The 21,821-nt window shown below is 42.9% G+C and overlaps 1 gene segment (V, D, J or C); it reads right to left on the bottom strand.

The window, feature by feature from the left end:
• Nucleotides 1-7,285: 7,285 nt before the first annotated feature.
• LOC309402053 (tyrosine-protein phosphatase non-receptor type substrate 1-like) lies at nt 7,286-21,482 on the bottom strand. The segment is given in 5 exons: nt 21,216-21,482; nt 17,694-18,026; nt 15,632-15,931; nt 9,077-9,559; nt 7,286-8,176 (listed from the first exon to the last, which is right to left on the bottom strand).
• Between the last annotated feature and the right edge of the window lie 339 nt (nt 21,483-21,821).

The raw sequence follows: 21,821 nt of genomic DNA, 5'->3' as shown, positions 1-21,821 counted from the left end.
TCCAACTCCCATCCCCCCCCCAGCCGGCGCAATAGGATACCATGGTCGATGGTATCAAAAGCCGCCGAGAGATCTAATAGGACCAGGATAGAGGAACAACCCCTATCTCTGGCCCTCCAGAGATCATCGACCAACGCGACCAAGGCCGTCTCCGTGCTGTGTCCGGGCCGGAAGCTGGACTGGCGTGGGTCTAGATATTTGGATTCCTCAAGGTGTCGTGGAAACTGCTGTGCCACCACATTCTCAACAACCTTCGCTAAAAAGGGAAGGTTGGAGACTGGACGATAATTAGCTAGCTCCATCGGGTCAAGGGAAGGCCTCTTGAGTAAGGGCCTCACCACCGCCTCTTTCAAGGCGGCAGGTAAGGACCCCTCGCTCAAAGAGGCATTCACCAAGCCCAGTAGCCAGCCTCGTGTCACTTCCCAGGATGCCAGTACCAACCAGGAGGGACAGGGGTCCATTAAACATGTGGTCGGTCGCAGCTGTCCACGCAACCTATCCAAATCCTCGGGGGCAACAGACGCAAACTCCTCCCAGAGTGGTCTCACAAGACTCACTGTTGGCGGCTCCTCTGGTCCACTGAAGGGGGCCCATCCGCTCCGGATCTGAGCGATTTTGTCCTGCAGATATTCCCCAAACTCCTCTGCTCTGCCCTGTAAAGGGGCTTCCCGCGTCCTCTGTGATAAGAGAGAGCGGGTCACCCAAAACAGGGCGGCAGGGCGGTTATCGGCGGACGCAATAAGAGTGGCACAATATCTGCGTTTGGCCACTCTTAATGCCACAATGTAAGTCCGTAAATAGGCTCTTACTTGTGTTCGGTCAGATTCGGAGCGTGAGGACCTCCACCTGCCCTCTAGGCGTCTCCTATGGCGCTTCATCACCCTCAGGTCCTCAGTAAACCAAGGAGCCCGGGTGGGTCGTCGCCGCAGGAGAGGCCGCAAAGGCGCAACTTGGTCCAGGGCCCCAGCGGCCGCCCTATTCCAGGCGGCCACTAGGTTCTCGGAGCGAGAGCGGGTCAGGGCTACAGGGAATGGCCCAAGCTCCATCTGGAACCTATCCGGTTCCATCAGGTGCCTGGGGCGGTACCAACTTGGACAGTTTGGTTCCGCCTCCTTGCGGTGGGGGGTAGTGCCAGGGAAGTCCAGCCGGAGACATGAGTGATCTGACCATGACAGGGGAGTAATGGTTACATCCCCTCTTCCCAGATCACTCGCCCACTGTTCAGATACAAAAACAAGGTCCAGAGTGTGGCCACCTTCGTGTGTGGGGCCCTGAATTAATTGGGTCAGGTCCATGGCTGTCATGGAAACCATGAACTCCCGAGCTACCTCGGATGCTTCCCCCGTCGACGGCAAGTTGAAATCCCCCATAACCACAAGCTTGGGGGTCTCAACTGCCGTCTCTGAGATCAGCTCGAGGAGCTCGGGCAGGGCTGCTGACGTATAGTGAGGAGCCAAGTATACAATCAGCAAGCCCCACTGCCTCCCTGGGCCCCATTTCACACCAAGGGACTCACGTCCGGGTATCTGAGGTACAGTGAACTCCCTCGGCTCTAGGCATTCCCGTATAACTACCGCCACCCCACCACCCTTACCCAGGGCCCGAGGCTGATGGAATGCACGGAAACCCGGTGGGCACATTTCCACGAGGGGTAAACCACCCTCGTGGCCCAACCAGGTCTCCGTTATCCCTGCAAGGTCCAGCTCCCCCTCTGGGATCAACTCATTAATGAGGGGGGCCTTGTTGGTCACGGACCTTGTATTGCAGAGCATCAGCCTCAGGCCCTGGCTCTGTAGTTCCTGACCACCTAGATTGCGGGGGTTGGTATAAACGACCGGGTGTAACCAACAACCACGGTCTCCCAACCGACGTTGTGGTCTTCTCCTGTCCTCGCATCCCCTCCTCCCCGCGACCAATGTAATAAGACAACCCTCTATAGGAACGTTCTTTCCCCTCCCCCCCCTCCACCACACTCACTTCCCTCCTAGACTCACCTGTTCGCCTGGCACTGGCACCCCTCCTGGACAGATTTCCCTCCCCTCCTACCCTATAACCCTCCCTGGAACCCCCTAAAAAGGATAAAAAACATTTAGTTAAAAACCCCCTAAGCCTCCGTTTCTTCCACCTCTCGGGGTCTATAAACCTGTCATCAAGGCGGGCCCTTACAAGCATCAAGGGCCATGCCTGCGAGAGGGGGGTCTCGCGCAGGCGGAGCAGGTCTAGCCTCGTATAAATAATCTTCAGAATCTTAAAAACACGATGGGGTCAAGGTGTTATAGATGATAAATGGTCAGTCATAAAAAAAGGGGGGGAAGAGTTCTTAGATGTCCAAATGGTGGTCTGGGTGGAGGAGAGAAGGTCTAAAGGGTAGTAGCCGCCTAGATGATCCTAGGTGGTCCTAGGTGGGTGGGAGTTCATGGAGAGAGTTTATAGATGGTAATCTAGAGTTCTTAAGGAATGGAGTTCCCGATTAGGAGAGGGCCGATGTTCTTGGGGGGCAGATGGTCTTGGCCTAGACATCCCTGTGGCCTACCCATAGCCCTAATATAGGGCTTCCGGTGACCTCCGGTGTTCCAGGCCGCCCCCAGCCGCCCCCAACCTCCATTCCAGTCTTACTCTCTCATGGCTCCCACCTCAAATCCAGATGTTGGTGGGACTCACCCAATGTCCTAATGATGTTACTGGCATCCATGGCAGCTCTTTCAGCGGCTGCTGTTGGAGCCAGCCTCTCTCCTTCCAGTGTCCTTCCAGCGTCCTTCCAGCGTCGCTGCAGCCGCAGCCATAGTCACTTACTCTCTCTTCATCAACTTCTCTCCTTCCGACTCCTTCTTTTTCCTCTCTCTACTTTTTTCCTCACTCTCCTTCCAAACCTCTCAGCTCACCAGCTCACTCCTTCCAATCCTCTCAGTTCACCCGCTCACCAGCCTCTTTCCTTCCAGCCTCACATTCCTCCTTCTAGCCGTTCTCACATTCCTCCTTCCTGCCGCTCTCTCCAAAACGCTCCAAAACGCTGTCACAAACGCCGCCATTTCCAGCTCACCAGCCTCTTTCCTCACCAGCGCAACAGCCTCTTTCCTTCCAGCCTCACAATTCCTCCTTCTAGCCGCTCTCACATTCCTCCTTCCTGCCGCTCTCTCCAAAACGCTCCAAACGCTGCCGCCGCCGCTGTTGCTGACACACACACCGCCATTTCCGTTGCCGGTTTCTCTCCCCCACTCCGCACATCATCTTCTCTCTATCCTTCCCTCCAGCCTCCCGACCCACCCTGGCGGACCCAAATGGGTCCAAAATGGGCCAGGGTGGTCATGCTGTCTGACTCCCGACCCTCGGATGGAAATGAGGGCCGGATACAACCTTTTCGCCCATCGCCGGGCTCCTTGGTATTCCGGAGCTTCAGGAGGCGACCGCCATCGCCAGAGGTCATAAACATGAAGATATGTTTTATGTTTTATTGTACGCCGTCCCGAGTCCTGTCTGGAAAGGGAGCAGCTAATAAATTCAAATTTATTATTTATTATTATTAAGATTGAGCCCAAAATTTCTATTGCTAAGTGAGACAATTGTTAAGTGAATTTTTCCTCTTTTTACAACCTTTCCTACTACAGTTGTTATCACTGCAGTTGTTAAGTCAGTCACATGGTTGTTAAGTGAATCTGGTTTCCTCAATGACTTTGCTTGTCAGGTCGCAAAAGGTGATCACATGACCCAGGGACTTTGGAACTGTTATAAATATGGGTCAGTTGCGAAGCATTTGAATTTTGATCATGGGGGTGACTATGGGGATGCAATAACGGTCAGAAAAATGCTCATAAGTCACTTTTTTCACTTCCATTGTAACTTTGAACAATCACTAATGGTTTTAAGTCAAGGACTACCTGTACACAAATTGGTGCAGCTTTCATACATTTTTGGAGAACAAAGGCACATGACATCAAGCAACAAGTATAAATGTATTCACAGTACTGTAGAAGATGTCCCTCTAAGAAATTGAATGCATTACTAAAATATTAAAGCCCTCCCCTTCTACTCCTAACAGATAAGTTTGATAATTAAGTAAGCAAAACTGTCTAGTTAATTTATCTACAAAAGGAAAAGGACATTAGACCTGAACCAACTGCTGGCCTGGTTCAAATTCTTTGACAAGTCTATCAGATAGCCTTCCAAGAATTTTAGGGTATGGATGTGAGGCCCAAGAATGAGAGCCCCCAAGATAGAAATATGAAAAAATTTAAACAAAATAGGGTTTTCACGGCTAAAAATAGCTGTAACAGTCCTACAAGGACACACTGTTTTGATCCTGTATACAATATTAAATCAACACCTTTTTATTAACAATGCAGGATATGTTTTGAATGGCAACTATGCTTAATAAAACTTTGTGTCTATGAGATCTATTTCATGGCACTGTTTCTGGCTGAAGAGAAGAATTTTTTACAAGCATTAAATGCTCAGTAGCAGGTGAGATTCTACAAGAAAGCACTATTATATTTGTCTCCTTCATTTCCTTCTTCTCTTTGCTGCTGTTGCACTTTTTGACATATATAGCAAAATATCCTTAAGGGACAGTAACTCTAAAACTTTCATGCAATGGAGCAGAAAAAGGCTTAACATATACTGTATTCTAGAATTATCCTTCACTTTAAGTACCTTAAACACTTTGCAGAGATTAGCACGGTGTATCCTTTGGGTGGGGGAGTGAAATTAAATATACTTGTTCAGTATTGAGTTTATCTTATTTTCAGAACGTAGGTAAGGTGTTCTTTTATCAATTAAGATGGACATTTTTCATTATTTGAATTTTGGACTTCTTGCTCTTAGAATTGTAGACTATGTGCCTGTAATTAAAATGAACAAGATGTGAATTCAAATTGGGGTGTTTTTTTGGGGGGGGGGGGGTGTTAGTAAATGGGAGCCTAAGCAGCAAGTCTAAAGTTGAATTAACACTGAGAAAGGTTTATGACTACAATGGAAGAATGGGTGACAAAGGTGATGGAATTGATGGAGACCCTAACCCTAACCCTAAAATTGACTGTTTTGATTAAAAGGAAGAATTTTATCTAGCTTTGGTTCTACTTGGAAGCCACTTCTAGACTTTGTACTTGAAACTGAAAATAATGAAACTGACTTTAGGATTTGATTATTAGAATGAGACTGTTCATATAAATATATATAAAAAAGATGTGGAGACTCTAGGAAGACTACAGAGAAGAGCAACAAAGATGATTAGGGAATTGGAGGTTAAAACATATGAAGAACTGTTGCAGGAACTGGGTATGTCTAGTTTAATAAAAAGAACTACGGGAGACATGATAGCAGTGTTTCAATATCTCAGGTTGCCACAAAGAAGAGGGAGTCAAACTATTTTCCAACCACCTAACGGTAGAGTAAGAAGCAATGGGTGGAAACTAATCAAGGAGAGAAGCAATTTAGAATTTAGGATAAATTTCCTGACAGAGCAATCAATCAGTGGAACAACTTGCCTCCAGAAGTTGTAAATTCTCCAACAATGGAAGTTTTTAAGATGATGTTGGATAACCTTTTGTCTGAAATGGTATAGGATTTCCTGCCTATGCAGGGGGTTGGACTAGAAACCTCCAAGGTCCCTTCCAACTCTGTTATTCTATTCTGTTCTATTCTATTCTATATGACTTGAAATGTTTAGAAATGTAAAGCAAAGAGTTGAGGCTATAACTTTTTTGTATTCTACTGTACAGAAGTGGGAAGTCGATATTTTTTTTCTTTTCCATTTTTCTGCAGTGATCTAATTTCCTCTTTAACTTTTCTAACTTTTGTTTCAATTTGTACTTTATCTCATAATAAACTTTTTATAAAAAGTTTATAGCTAAAGAGAGAAAAAGATTTATGTCTGCCCCTTATTTCTCAATTTCTTGGGATCTATACAAGCTTATGCCTCTGGCTAAAACGGTCAATCAAAATTGTTCAAGCTTTAAAAGATTTATCTGATTTAAGATCAGATTTTTTAAAATAGCACATTTTACCATACAAACCTACTAGGTTATAAAATGTTCAAGAAATGACTCTTGGCTTGTCTCACCAGTATTAGCGGCATGATGGAGAGGAGTACAGAAAAATCATTTACAGTGGCATTTTCCACATTTTGTTCCTCACTTTCTGCAACATGGCTCTAATAATGAACATGATTTTAATACATTGGTAGAATTATTTTGAAAAACATAAACTCCAATATTTCTTTCCATGTAATAGATGTGCAGTATACTTTTTTCCTATTGTATTTTGGGGGAGGCAGCTTCACCCAAAGCATAAAAAAATGTAAAAAAACTAAATAGATAGTAAGCATGCAAAAGCAGGAAGGTAGCTAAATTTATATCAGCAACACTTATTATATCTTTTCATACCTTTCTAATCTTGAAACCTTACTTCCACATCCATTTCATACATTACCTTTCGTTCTTTAAACTTCTCAGTTCCTTCTTTTTGAAAATCTCATTAACTCCACCCAAACATAATTTTCTTGCTGGTTTCCTACTTTACACCCACTATTCTTATTTTTAAACATATGATTTTAATTTAAAGTAATATGAATTATTTTCCACTCAAGGCTCAACTGGCAGATACAACAACACTAAAATGTTTTACGTTTTTGTTTGTTTTGTTTTTTTAAATGGGCAGCAACCATTAGGGAATATTTTTTTAAATGAAAAATAACCCCGTAAGTTTGTACAGGTAGTCCTTGATTTATGATCACAACTGAGCCCAAAATTTCTATTGTTAAGTGAAACATTTGTTAACAGTGCTTTGCCCCATTTTACAACCTTTCTTGTCACAGTTGTTAAGTGAATCATTGCAGTTGATAAGTTATTAACCCGGTCAATGGCTTCTCTGTTGACTTTCCTCATCAGAAGGCCACAAAATGTGATCACATGATCTTGGGTCACAGCAATGGACATAAATATGAACCAACTGCCAAGCGCCTGGATTTTGATCACATGATCATGGGAATGCAGCAAAGGTCAAAACTGTGAAAATCGGTGTTAAGTCATAGTTTTCACTTTTCATAAGCCATTGTAACTTTGAACAATGACGATGTGAACTGTTGTAAGTACCTATACTTTAATCTAGGAGCATGTCAATCATAGCCTCTCTGATTAAAAAACAAGGCTTTATGAAAGAGATGCCTTTGAACTGTAGTGCTGGCATAAATGATTCTATATACCATGGTCAGCCAGAACAACTAACAGAAACTAACTAACTAACCAAAAGGTGTTCAATCATATTAAACCAGAAACAGCACCATGTCTGATTTATTTTGACCATGTCATGCATGCAAATTCATTGGACAAGTCAAGGATGCTAGAAATGGTTAGAAAAAGGGGCTGCAAAGAACTCCCTGGCTTAATACCATCAAAGCTGATACAAAGATGAACATCGAAGAATTGAAAAAAGCTCTTCTTGACAGGATAACAGAGAATAATCTGTAAAGTCGCTGCCAAGAATCAAATATGAATGGTGAAGAATGAATGAATGAATGAAATGTTAGATATTCAAACAGGTCCATTTTGAATATCAAACAACTATTTTTAGTTGGAAAAGCTTCCAAACTGATCGAAGCAGTCTTTTTCCCACTTGAAATAATTGTTTCATCCTAAAAATAAGGTAGTTCAAATTTGAACTTTTTCCTTTGATAAATCTTTTGCATACATCTAGCTAGAAAGTTAAAAGAAAAAAGAAAGATTCCCCCCCCCTCCCCACTTTTCTAGTAACTAACTAAAAGCGAGGGTTAGTGTTTGGCTTCACAGCATAATTTGTACACCAACTTTATTTAAAAAAATGAAAAGTAGAAATCTGTGACTGATGGCTTATTACAAAGAGCAGTGTCCACTTCTTGTCTTTCAAAAATACTTTGCCTTCACATGTTTGTGATTTATTTAAGCCATGGAAGGAAACAATGAACTGTACAAATAATCAAAGATAAATCTGTAGCTTGCTTTACACAGATCATGTTTTTCAGCGGAATATATATATAGTAATCATTCAGTCAAAATCGGTGTTTCTGCAAAATCCAACTCTTCTGTAGGTCTTAATTCACTCCTGGTCCCTCCTTGTCTTGGTTTTGACATGCCAAGTGCTTTCTCCTCATCATTCTTTTGAAGAGACCTTTTCTCATTGGATGTTCCCATAACTGAGTTATTCTTGGCTGTAAATAGAGAGAACATTTTAAAAAGTGTAATTAAAAGGTACATGTTAATTTACTTACCATTGGCCCAGGGGTGAAATGCTGCCAGTTCGGACTGGTCTGTCTGAATCAGTAGTAAAAATGCTACTTGTTCACCTGAACCGGTTGTAAAAAAAATGTTACCGATTTGGGTGATGCATGATTCATATTATCTAAAAAGCAGGATTTCTAGCTTTCTAGTTAATCTAAATCATGTGGCACAGCAGATCCCTCCCCCCTCACTGTTTGCTAACCTTTGCAGGTGCACTCTGCGCATGCCCAGAAGGTCCTGTGCATGCATGGAGGTGATGCGTGCGAGCGTGTGCGCATGCTAAACCAGTAGCAAAGGTAAGTGGATTTCACCCCTGCTTTGGTCCCTTAATTACCTTCAAAAGACACTACACTCCTCCAAAGAGCTATTTACAACTTCTTTTCACTTAGGACAGCCATATCTTTGGCATGGTCATGTGGTCAAATTTGGGCACTTGGCAACTGGATCACTTTTACTGCTGTGTGTAGCATCTCAGTCACATGACCATAATTTGCAACTTATTCAAGGGTTTCCAGCATTTACTTCCAGTTTCTGGCACAAAAAGGTCATTGCGGAAATGGATTTTCTTAGCGACCACTGTGTTCACTTAACTGCCAAAAAAATTGCCAAAAAAAGTGGGTCTGGTCATGTGTTGCCTTAACGTAGGATCACAACAACCTATGACCATAACTCAGGACTCAATTATAGTCATAAGTCAAGGACTAGTTGTACGGTGCTTCCCCCTCCCACATCCCCAGACCCTTCTATGCTAGTTTTTTCACTGGCTTTGCTTTGTCCCTGCAGTTCATCACTGCCATTAAACCCTTCATTCTTTAGATGTGAAAGGTTACCTTTATATATACAGTATGTTATTCCAGCTCCTAGTATCAATCCAGAACCGAGTCCAGCCAAACACACCAGCCAAGGAGCCACTGTAGTTGATGGAACTGTAGGAATAACTGTGGGCCAAGAAGGTGAGAGAAAAAATGTATTCCTAGTACTTTGGGTAACTGGGAGACTGGGATGAATAATCACATCTCCCTCACCTTCTGGTCGCCAAAGGACAGACTGTTCCAATGAGGTTTCCAAAGCTTCGTGTTCTACTCGACAAGCATAGGTGACTTCAACATCACTCTTCTCTGGAAAGAAGACACTGTTGATGGAAAACATCCCATTGTGCATGTGGTACACCTCCGACTTTACTTGCTCTTGTGGCTCTCCGTTTTTCAACCACTGAATGTTGATTTGAGAGGGATAAAATTTGCTCACATTGCACAGGGCCGCTACAAATTTCTCCCCTTGTGGCCTTGTGATCAGCTGAAGGATGGGCTGAGCTGCAAAGAGAGGAAGGAAATTTTGAAGTCCTGCATCCAATAGGCCAGTGTTTCTCACCCTTGGCAACTTGAAGATGGGTGGACGTCAATTCCCAGAATTCCTCAGTCAGCCAGTTGCCAAGGTTGACAAACACTGCAATAGACAATTCCCATCATCAGTTCCTAACTTCTTGAAGCCACTCTTGGAGCCACCTGGGATGACAGGTTGCCCTCAACTACAACCATTTATTTAGTGACTGTTTGAAGTTAGCGTCAGTGCAAAAAAGTGAATTATAACCATTTTTCACACTTACAACCATTGCAGCATCCTCATCAACAGGTGATCCAAATTCAGATTAGCAAGGTGTGTATTTATGATGGTTGTAGTGTCCCAGCGTCATGCGATCACATTTGGGACTTTCTGACAAGCAAAGTGAATGGGGAAGTCGAATTCACTTAACAACCATATTACTAGGTTAACAACAGTTGTGATTCACTTAACCAGGAGTCCCCAACCCCTGGTTTGTGGACCAGCACCAGGCCATGGCATATCAGCAACCAGGCCACGCAAACAAGCATAGCACCATTCATAGGATTTAGGCAGCATGAGAAGCAATGCCCCCTCTGATCCACAGAAAAAAACTTTCTCCATGGAACTGGTCCCTGGTGCCCAAAGGTTTGGTGGCAGCTGTACTTAACTGTGGGGGGGGGAAATGTTGTAAAATTGGGTAAAATTCACGTAACAACTGTCTTGCATAGTAATGGACATTTTAGGCTCAATTGGGGTCATAAGTCAAAGACTAGCTGTATTGTTGACACAGCTGCTGTGTGAACTAGGGTCAGTTGATATCGGCTTGCTTCAGCTGATCAATCAGGGAACATCAAAATCGTTTTCCAGCTACTGACTGTTCCTCTCTTCCATCTAAAACAGTGTTTCTTAAACTTGGCAACTTTAAGATGCTTGTACATCTCAACATATGAATGCAATTGAGCCCAAAATATCTGTTGTTAAGTGAAACAGTTATTAAGTGAATTTTGCCCCATTTTGTGATCTTACTTGCCAAGGTTGTTAAGTAAATCACTGCAGTGATTAATAACATCTTTGTTAAGTGATGTCTGGCTTCCCCATTGACATGTTGTGGCCTGCCAGCAGTCAGCGGAGCTGGCAGCAGATTTGCACAGTGAGGAGGTTGGGGAGGAACGTGGGCCAGTCCTGGAGACTGGGGAAGGCTCTGTTGAGGGCTCTGCATCAGAGGCACAGATGGGGCCAGGGCACTGTTCCCTCTAAGGTGCGCGGCTGCGCGCCCGCGCAGGTGGCAAGAAAACACCGCGCAGCAGTTTCCAACTGCCACGCAGTGTTTTGTACGGTCACAGGCGCCGGAGGCTGGGGAGGTCCTTTGCAGACAGCTAGAACTGGCCGCCCGCAAAGGACCTCCCCGGACTTGTTTTGATGAGCGCGGGGGACTGAGTTCAGGAAAGCAAGCCCGGGGAGGTCCTTTGTGGGCGGCCAATCCTAGCTGCTTGCGCCCGGCGCTGCAGCTAAAGTAAACCCCCAAAGCCTTTTCAAAGCTCCCGCCGGCGCCCCCGCCCGTGGTAGCGGCACCTCCCCCTCTGTTCGGAGCACCCGCGTTACCCCTGCTGCCCCCTCCTCCTCTGCTGTGCTTTTGAGGAGCCATGAGGCCGCAGGAGCCAGTAGGAAGGCGGCGGAGGGGGTGGGAGCAGGGGGAAAAAGCCTCATGGCTTCTCAAAAGCACGGCGGAGGAGGAGAAGGCAGGTAACTCGGTGCTCCGCTCCGAGTGGAGGGGGACACGCCGCCGCTGCTGCCACGGGTGGGGGCACCAGCGGGAGCTTTGGCGGCTTCACTCCAAATGTGGTGGTGTTGTTTGAGGAGGAGGAGGCAGCTGTTATTCTGGTGGCGGCAAGGGCTTGTCAGCATCTTCAGCAGCAGCCCTGCCCCCTGTGAAAAAACCCGAAGATGGAGCAGATCCACGCTGATGACGTCGCCACAACATGACTGGAGGAGGAATTCTGGGAGTTGAAGTCCACAAGTCTTCAAGCTGTCAGGTTTGAAGACCCTGGGTTTTTTTTTCTAAAGGGTTAGGGATGCAAGGATCTTGTAACTTGACAGCTTTAAGACTTGCGTGCTTCAAATGCCAGAGTTTCTGACCCAACATTTTGGTTGCTAAGCAGGAGCGTTGTTAAATGATACTATATAACACTTTTAATTAAGCGGGTACCTTGAATAAACATAACTTTGAGTTTCAAATAATACTGATTTTGTTGTTGTCTTAGGTGACACCTGTGAAAAAAATTCAGGTGCTGCTCAGGCATAAAATGTGCCGCTCAAACACTATACTTTTCTGCTCACACTGAAAAAAAATTAGAGGGAACATTGGGCCAGGGCCATCTGACAGTTATCAGCTGCCTTCTGAGTTGGATATCAGTGAGGCAGACAAACAGCTGGAGCCTGTTCCTAGTGTGCGCAAGTGCAGAGTTGCTAGACAAAGGGATCAGCTAAGGAACAAGGGTTGACTTGGGAGTAAGTCCACAGGTGGACGGTGAATGGCCCCTCCCATAGGGAATAAAAGAGGAGCTAAAGGAGAGGGGTGTTTGCAATAGAAAATTAGTTCATTTCTGCATTCTTGCCAAGTATTGTTGAGTCTGAGAGATATCTGGCCTGGCCACTCTCCAAGCCTGATAAAGGTTAGTAATTGTGTACTATCTGGAAAGACTGTGGCACAGGAAAGACTTTGCTGGAGAGGAATTCAGTGTAAATTAAAGGACGAGGACTCAACTTCGTGCTGCTGGGAATCCTAGGTCAGAACTTGACATTGCTTGCCAGAACTTTGCAAAAGATGATCACATGATCCTGGAACCTTGCAATAAATCTCATAACTATGAGTCTAAATCTCATAATCATGAGCTAACATCTAAATTTTGATCACGTGGCCATGGGGATGCGGCAATGGATTGTAAGTGTTAAAAAAAAGGTTATTAGTTACATTTTTTAGTGCCGTTGTAACTTCCGTCACTGAATGAACTGTTGTAAGGCAAGGAATTTTGGGAGTTGATGTCCATTCATCTTAAATATTGCTGCGTTTGAGAAACACTGATCTGAAACAAACACAGGTCATGAGCCATGAGGCTCCCTCAAAGCTCAGTTTGGGTATTCCTGAATTCTACAGAGAACCAAGAGGCCAGATACCCACCAGTGGGAATATAGGCAGTTTCCCTAAGCTCTACGGACCCCTAGGCTGACATTTGAGTTGTGCTAGCAGAGGGAGAGGTGTATTTACAGTCTCAAAGAACCAACCTATCAAGACAGTAAATCTATTGTAGCTTTTATCACATGCCGTTTGAATAACCATTGTTACAGATCTATGAAGTTGCTGAAGTATTCTTGCGTTTTTATTTCTCTCTTCCAACAACAGCTCTGGGGCTCACACCCAATTTTGGGGGAGCGTTAGGGAGCACTGGGACCTTAGATTGTGCACTACTGTGTCTGAAAGGTGCAATGTTGTCAAAATGGTGTGTGCCGTGTTCTGATTTTATAGGGGACTCAACTTAGTACTTTAATCTCCCCCCCCCCCTCCTTTGGCAGTATTGGAAGAAAAATTCCCTTGTTTCATCCCTCCAGCAGAGATAAGGCTATTAGCACTGTAGGACAAATAGACAAGAAAGCAAGCTTCCACAAAGAAGTTTATTTTTGGAAGCCAGAGGATAGGGACATCCGCAATGGGTTCTGAGCTAGCCAGCTGACCTGAGAACCACATATTGAAGGTTTTATATTCTTTTTTTTTAGCGTATGAGATTCAGATATTTTCATGGGGTTTGCTGGTGTGCCTTTGGATGGGATAATTTCTTCTGGCTTGGTCATTGAGGAAGGAAGAGGTTAATCCTAGCCACCAGGAGGGATGGAAATGTAAATACAATACAATACAATAGCAGAGTTGGAAGGGACCTTGGAGGTCTTCTAGTCCAACCCACTGCCTAGGCAGGAAACCCTATACCATTTCAGACAAATGGCTATCCAACATCTTCTTAAAGACTTCCAGTGTTGGGGCATTCACAACTTCTGGAGGCAAGCTGTTGCACTGATTAATTGTTCTAACTGTCAGGAAGTTTCTCCTCAGTTCTAAGTTGCTTCTCTCCTTGATTAGTTTCCACCCATTGCTTCTTGTTCTACCCTCAGGTGCCTTGGAGAATAGCTTGACTCTCTCTTCTTTGTGGCAACCCCTGAGATATTGGAACACTGCTGTCATGTCTCTCCATGTCCTTCTTTTCATTAAACTAGACATACGCAGTTCCTGCAACCGTTCTTCATATATTTTAGTCTCCAGTCCCCTAATCATCTTTGTTGCTCTTCTCTGCACTCTTTCTAGAGTCTCCACATCTCTTCTACATCGTGGTGACCAAAACTGAATGTAGTATTCCAAGTGTGGCCTTACCAAGGCATTATAAAGTGGTATTAACACTTCACGTGGTAAATCTGGTGCGCTACTGTCTTAATCTTGTCAGTCCTCATTATTTTAGTTGAAAGCAAAAGAACTATCTCCTGTGGTTTCAGAGTTTACTTTAAGATGCTCTCTTGTAGGCTCTTATCAGCTAGCCTGACACTATTATGCTTAGCTGAGTTCTGGACTGTTTTAGTTAGCTTTTCCTTTGTGAAGGACTTTGATTCTGAAGCTTTTGCGTTAGGGGCTCAGCTTCTGCGGGAATGATGATTACTTTGTTATGTTTTCTATTTGCTTGGGGGAAGGGGATGATTTGCTCTTTTTTCTATCACCAGATATCCAAGCTGCGTATATCCTTCTGGACACCCAGATAAAAAACACCATGTGGTATCTTTCAAGTTAGCATGAGAAAATGCATATGTGCCCTAGAGCTTGTCTTCTTCCACTAAATACAGATTACAAAGGTACGTTTCAAGTAGACAGCTGTTTGAAGGTATAACTGCCAAAACATCTTAGGGAGATATTTACGCAAGCAAGATTCGAACAGCTTAACACAATGGTCAGATATGGAAGATTCCATTCTATACCCTACAATAAGCACCTCTGCATTTGCAGAACAGCAAAGACCTGGCTCACATCCTATTTGATTGTTGCTTGTATAAGGTGGTGAGAGACAGGTACCTTGGTCTATATACTAAACAAATGACCCATTGGGATCCCCATATCAAAACACCTTATGTGTGGCCAGAACTGGAAAATAACATTTAACACAGCACAGTACTTAATCAAAATGGTTCAGTTGAGACCTGCATATGTGGGACTGATTGGGGTATATTGCAGGGGTGAAACCGAAATATAATTTTATCGTATTTTATCTATAACTTAAATTATTATATTCTATTCCAATTTTACTTTAGACTTCGTATTTTGTTCCAATTCCATTTTAAATTGTATTTTATCAAATTCAATTTTAAATTGCTTTTATCAAATTTTAGTAATAATTTGTTTCTGGAACTTTGCACTTTGATATGGCCCAAGGGCTAATCAATAAAGACTATAAAGGGGAATGTTATGTTTTCCTATTTCCTTGGGGGAGGGGGTGATTTCCTCTTTTTTCTATCACCAGATATCCAAGTTGTACATATCCTTTGGGGCACTGATATAAAAAAAACACCGTGTGGTATCTTTCAATTTAGCATGAGAAAATATACAAGTGTCCATGAACTTCTCTTCTTCCACTAACTACAGATTGGCTGAAAGAGTGACATTACCCATAAGGCAGAAAATGTCTCCAAGTTGAGTCTAAAGCTAGCTTTGAACCTTCTGAGAAGAAGCTAGTGGCTGGTTCATGCTACACAACAGTGCAGTTTGTTTGGTTCCGACTTCAAGATGTCATGATAACCAAGCCACATGAGGTTTGTAAGATAAGGGTGTGTAACTGGCTGGGACACATAAATGGAGTCAATTAGGATTTTTTTTAAATAAAGATTTAAATGAACAAGGTGATGCATTTTGTGCACCCAGCTCTGCCTTTCAGCCCAAATCTCAAGAAACAGTTTAAAATAAAGAGATTGTGACTGGACAACTGGAGAAAGACTGACCTAGATTCCTTGCTTTTTGAGCAAAAGGTTATACTCACCTTGCAAGCGCAGTTGGAATTGTGATACCTCTGGCCCTTTGAGTGCTTGGTGATTGATGTGGCAAGAGAAGTTGTCTTTGGCATCCGAAAATTCTGGTACGAGCTTCAGGAGACTTTCTGCTCTGAACAATTGGCCGGTGCTGGGCTGAATAGGAGGCTGTTCGGGGCCTTGCACAATCTTATCATTTCGGAACCACGTCATGGATATATTGCCAGGATAGAAATCTGTTGCTGTACACGCAACCGTGTTTGGCTTGTTCAACTGTACTTTTGTAGAGAGAAGTTTAACAAGTGGAGGAGCTGGGAACAGAGAGGATACAAGAAGACGTTCTTACTATCTAGCGACTCAATTAAATCCATAATCAGCACTGAAGGCCAACAGCCGTGATCCACCATTCACCTACTGCTACTCAGTATTGCTTGGAAATGTGCAAGTCAACATATGGAAGACACATGCAAGAGAGAATGGGAAGACTCCAAAAACAAGAATAGAAAGATTATTAGTTTCCTACAGGAAATGTTTCAAAGCTATAATTTTGTCACAAAGAAGGTGGCATGATGGAAAGCATGGCTCAACTTCTGCACCTGTCCTTCCCAACTTTCTTACTCTGGGTCAATAAACAACTGCACATACACACTATAACAAACACGTATTCGAGTTGTAGAAAGATGCATTTGACTCAGTATCAGGCAGAGGTTGCATCCACTTCTGTTCCTTATGAATCTAATGAAACACAAGAAACAAATTAAGAAACTGCATTCATACATAGATAAAATTAATGTATAAAAGTTGTGAGATTACAACATTAGCATGTAAGAAACAGTGTAGTAAAGTCAAAGGACACAGTCCGACAACACGAAGAATTTTGGCTGACAAGTAATTCTATGGGCAAACCAAAGTAGCAAACATTTCAAGGGAGGAAATTCAGAGAAATTCAAAGAAAAAGAAGACACTACTGAGAATAATCTCTCCAATGGCCAACTCAAATAATAGCTAATCCCCAGACAACAAAATCTAATGGCAGATGATACAGATAGCATAGGTAAATTGACAGGGAATTGTTTTATTTACATATTAATTCTAATTATGTATATATATGTATATATGTACTGTGTGTATGTGTGTATGTGTGTATGTGTATGTATGTACTGTACGTATGTGTGTGTGTGTATGTGTGTATGTGTTTGCATATGTGCGCACGCACACACGCACACACACACGCACACACGTGTGTGTGTGTGTGTGTGTGTGTGTGTGTGTGTTACAACCCCTGGTATGCCCAAATATGGGAGGGAGCTCACTACTCCCCCTTTCTGTCCTTTTGCTCATTACAGAAGACCATCCAGACAGAAAACCATATTTTTATTTTAATGTTGCCTTTGCTATGTTTGTGTTGTATTTGTGCTGATAAATAAATAAAGGGAGACTAGTATAGATCTATTTCAAGCTATTTAGCTCTCATCAGCTAGCCATACCCTTACTGGGATTAGAACCTGGGCTGTATTACATATAAGGCAGATGTATTAGGAGCCACTAATCCCAGTAAGGGTATGGCTAGCTGATGAGAGCTAAATAGCTTGAAATAGATCTATACCTGCAGAAATGGAGGTCAGAGGGTATGCCTTACAAAAAGAAAGTTGGACTAGAACAGCTAAGCTCTTCCTTACTTTGTTGTTTATTACTTTATAACTGCTACCTTCTCTCTCTAAGTCATGTATGTTTTAACATCATTAATAGTCAGTGACCCCTAATTCCCCCCAAAACACTTTTAAAATTGTGGCCTTGGTCAGGGTTAGGCAATTACTTTTCCCAAGGAGCCAAGGACTATTGTGGAAGGCTGCCAGCACTATCCCCTACCCACCAGCCACCCAATTCCTGCCCTCTTTAACCCATTCCATTCCATCCCTGCCCCTGCTTCGTCTCCCACCAGATGTGGCCTGCAGGCCATAAAATGCCCAGGTCTGTCCCAGGTGAAGGCTTTTAACCTGTGCCGCGGTCACGCTTTAAATATTTTTAAGGTTATCATATGACCTTCATTCCGCTTCCCCTGGTTTCCTTTACCTTCCACTCTCAACTCTATTGTCTTCTCTTCCCTGTCAGGGCTGTGGATAACAAAGCAAGTGTAACTCTTTCCATCTGCATCCTGCACATTTGGAAGCAGAATGCTGGCGTTGCCCTGTAGCACTTCCGTAGGATACATATTTACCCCTGGCTGAAGGATTTTCAAATTATCTTCAAACCTAGCAATAGCTCTTGAACCCACACGCCATGTCACACTTAGGCTTTTTGGATCTATGGACCCAGAAGAGTCTTCAAAATAACAAGGCAGCAGGACATCAGAACCTGGTTTGCCTTGAACTGGGCCTTCGGGGACTGTAACGGTCAAAGCTGCCTCTGAAAGAGAAAGGCAACAGGAAGAATTGCTGTTAAAAAATCAACAAGGTACTACCGACGGTCCTCACAGTTCACTTAGTGGTTGTTAAAAATTACAACGGCACTGAAAATGAATTTATTTTTACACTTATAGCTGTTGCAGACCCTTGGCAACTGTCACATATTTATTAATGTTGTTAAGTATTTAAATATTAGTTATACTAATGAATAAAAATATACTAATAAAAACAATAAAGAAAAATCATAAGATACAAACCACACAGTTATAGTCATAAGAAGCTAAGGAAATAGATAATAGGAAAGATGAGAAGGATAGTAGTAACACAGCCCTCCTAGATAGTTTGACATCCCAGGGCATAAGACAGTTTTGTGGGAAATAGTTGTATGGCAGAGTCATGATTATAGGGGGAAAAACTGTCCTTGTGTCTAGTTGTTGTATCTAGAGGTCGTCTTAGTTGAGATCAACTCATCTGAAATATTTTCTCATGAGAAGCTAATTTTTATTTCCAAGCTTTTGTGAGCTGGGAAGGGGTTGAAGCCAGAAAATGTTGGGTTTTTTCTTCATAGCGCCTCTTCAAAAGGCAGGCTGGGCCCTCAGTGATGGTCTTGTGAAACTAGTGAAAATAGTTTTATTGGATGGTACATAATGCACCATCTGAAACAAAACTTTATTGCTTAATTCATTAATTAGCGTATGGTTATTTATTGCTGTCTCATTTTATTTTGATCTTGCTGTGCTAAATTTATTATGCATATCAGTCTGACAAATAAATACTCAATTGGGATGGAACTATACTATATATCCTTCATGTGAAGAGTAGTTTTGTAAAGGAAGGTTTATTCTGTGACTGTACTACGTACAATTATAAGGGTTCCTTGATAAAACTGGCTAAAATTTGAATGTAGATTCCTTCTGAAATTCATAATCTATTTCCACATTAACCTATAGCAGTAAAGGGACAGTTTTTCTTTCTAATGATCTCCTCTAAGTGAGGCATTTCTTGACATTTGATCAGTGTGCCAACAGCTACCATTTCAAAGGGGTATAAAAACTAATGACTTAGTCCAGGAGTGTCAAACTCGATTTCATTGAGGGCCACATCAGGGTTGGGTTTGACCTCGAAGGCCCAGGTGGGCGTGGCCAGTTTGATGTCATTTGTGTTGGGGGGGGGTGGCACCTGTGGTGGCCAAGTGCTAAGGCAGGACTTTCCTTAGACTCTCCCTCACTCTCATTATAATCTTCCTTCCTTCCTTCTTATTCTTCTTTTTCCTTCTCTCTTCCTTCCCCTTTCTTCTTCCTTCCCCTCTTTTCTTATTTTTCCTTCCTGATTCTCTTCCCATCTTTACTTCTTTGTCTTTGTCTTTCCTCTTTCTCTTTCTCTTTCTCTTTTCCTTTCCCCTTCATGCTCAAATGCAAAAGGAGAAAGAAACATGTTTTTAGTTTGTTTTGCTAGCTTTCCTCTGCCAGTGAAAACGGAGCACAGAGGGAGGGTGCGACCCTCCCGAGCTCCATTTTCGCTGACAGAGGCACTGTGGATCTGGCCCACGGGCCTTAAATTTGACATCTCTGACAGCCTAACAAGGAAACCTGTCCAGATTCAAGTGGCAAGCCCCGCCTACTAGGGCAAGAAATGCAACAAAATAAACTAGTGTCAGGCTCCCAAGAACCAAGAAAAACAAGTGGAGTTACCGTAATTTTGAGCAGCTGCCTTTATTGTTCCTCACCTCTAGACAAAAATCTTGCCAAACTAAAGCAACTATTTGCATCACTATACTATAGATATACTTTGGGAAATGCTAAGGAGGATCCTTCTTAACTCTCTTTCCCCTGACCAAACTCTCCATGCTTTACTCTTTGCCCTCTGGAATGCCAAACTGGAAAACCAATTTGGCCTAGTGGTTAAGGCACTAGGCTAGAAAGCAGGAGACTGGGAGTTAAAATCCTGCCTTAGCCTATGAAAATCACCTGGGTAACTTTGGGCCAGTCACTGTAACTCCAATCCACTTCACAGGGCTGTTGTTGTTGTATCAAAAAAAGGAGAAGGAAGGTGGGTTGCATATGTTTGCCACTAAATAAATAAATAAATAAATACATACATACATACATACATACATACATACATACATACATACATACATAAATTTCCCCTTCTGGCTATCCAAACCATGAAACTATATTTCATCACAACTATATAGACAGAAGTCAAGCCCTCTTGAACTAAGGGCTTTGATCCCCCAATCCCCATTGCCACAGTTCTCAAAAAATGACCATCCAGCTGGGTCCGTTGCCATCCCATTGCATTTGCCACTGGCAAGACACCAGGCATCAACCATAGCTTCTCCACCACATCTATCTCAACAAGCTGTTGGCTACAGTCCTTGAAACCCCCACCCACCCACCCACCCACCCAAGGACACAAGTTTTCCTTTGATTTATCCATATGGTTTATCCCTGACATCCTTGGGGACAGAAAAGGGAAAATATATTCCTATCATATGGGCTGAAAAGGGAAGTGGCAGAACTCTTGCCAATTTTATGTGCTTAAAAAAGACGAAGGAAACCTTCCATTTTTCTATAATTTTATTACGGATGTTGATAAAAATAGTAAAAACTAATACAAATGAAAGAAAAAAGAATCATAAGAAAAAATAAAAGCAGATTAAAAAAAGAACCAATAGAAAAAAAAGAAAATGGTGAAAAAAAGAAACACATAAAGAAGCGACTTCAAACCTTCATTTACTACTATAGTTCATACTATAGTTTGAACTTTCATACTATATAGCACTATATAGACACATTTAGTAAGCCTCTGACCTCCTTTTACAGTTACAAACAGCTATCTCTTCGTTCCATATCCCATCCCTTATCTGTAAGCAAGCCCACAAACATCAACTTTTCAATTCCAATGTCAGCAAAAAGCCCGCAAAGGTTGCCAGAACTTTTGAAGTTCAAATCTGCACATCTTAAATTGGCTAAGTTTGAAAAAACTTGTTAAAAACAAGAAAAAAGTCAAGGAAACAATTGGTCCATTATTGGGAGAAAGTGGCAAGAAGATGACAAGCAACAGCGAGAAAGGGGAACTACTTAATTCGTATTTTGCATCTGTCTTTACACAAAGGTAAAAAACAGTCCAAAAAACAGCATTAGGAACACAAGTTAAATTAGAGAAGTAAATGGTAAGTGAGCACCTGTCTATCCGAGACAAGTTCAAATCACCAGATGGCTTACACCCCAAGGTTCTGAAGGGACTGGCAGATGAGATCTCAGAACTATATCTTTCAAAGATTCTGGAGCACTGGGGAACTGCCAGCGGACTGGAAAAGAGCTGATGTAGTTCCCATATTCAAAAAAGGGGAGGGGGGAATAGATCCAGGAAACTACAGACCTATCAGCCTGACCTCAATAGCAGGGAAGATTCCGGAAAAGATAGTCAAGCAACAAATCAGTGAACATCAAGAAACAAAGTAATAGCCAAAAGCCAACATGGGTTTGTCAAAAACAGATCATGCTAGACTAATCTTATTGCATTCTTTGACAAAGTGACAGAATTAGTGGACCAGAGGAATGCCGTCGATATAGTTTACTTGGACTTCAGTAAGGCATTTGATAAAGTAGACCATAACCTACTACTAGATAAAGTAGAAGAATGTGAGTTAGACAACATCACCACCAGATGGATTTGTAACTGGCTGACCAACCGCACTCACCGTGGAACTGCATCTACATGTAGGGACGTATGCAGTGGAGTACCCCAAGGCTCTGTTTTAGGCCCAGTACTCTTCAACATCTTCATC

The sequence above is a fragment of the Natrix helvetica genome (assembly GCF_964273705.1).
Source record: "Natrix helvetica genome assembly, chromosome: Z".
NCBI classification, from domain to species: domain Eukaryota; kingdom Metazoa; phylum Chordata; class Lepidosauria; order Squamata; family Natricidae; genus Natrix; species Natrix helvetica.
The sequence above is the reverse complement of the archived record's forward strand: the minus strand, read 5'-3'. Positions and strand labels throughout refer to the sequence as shown.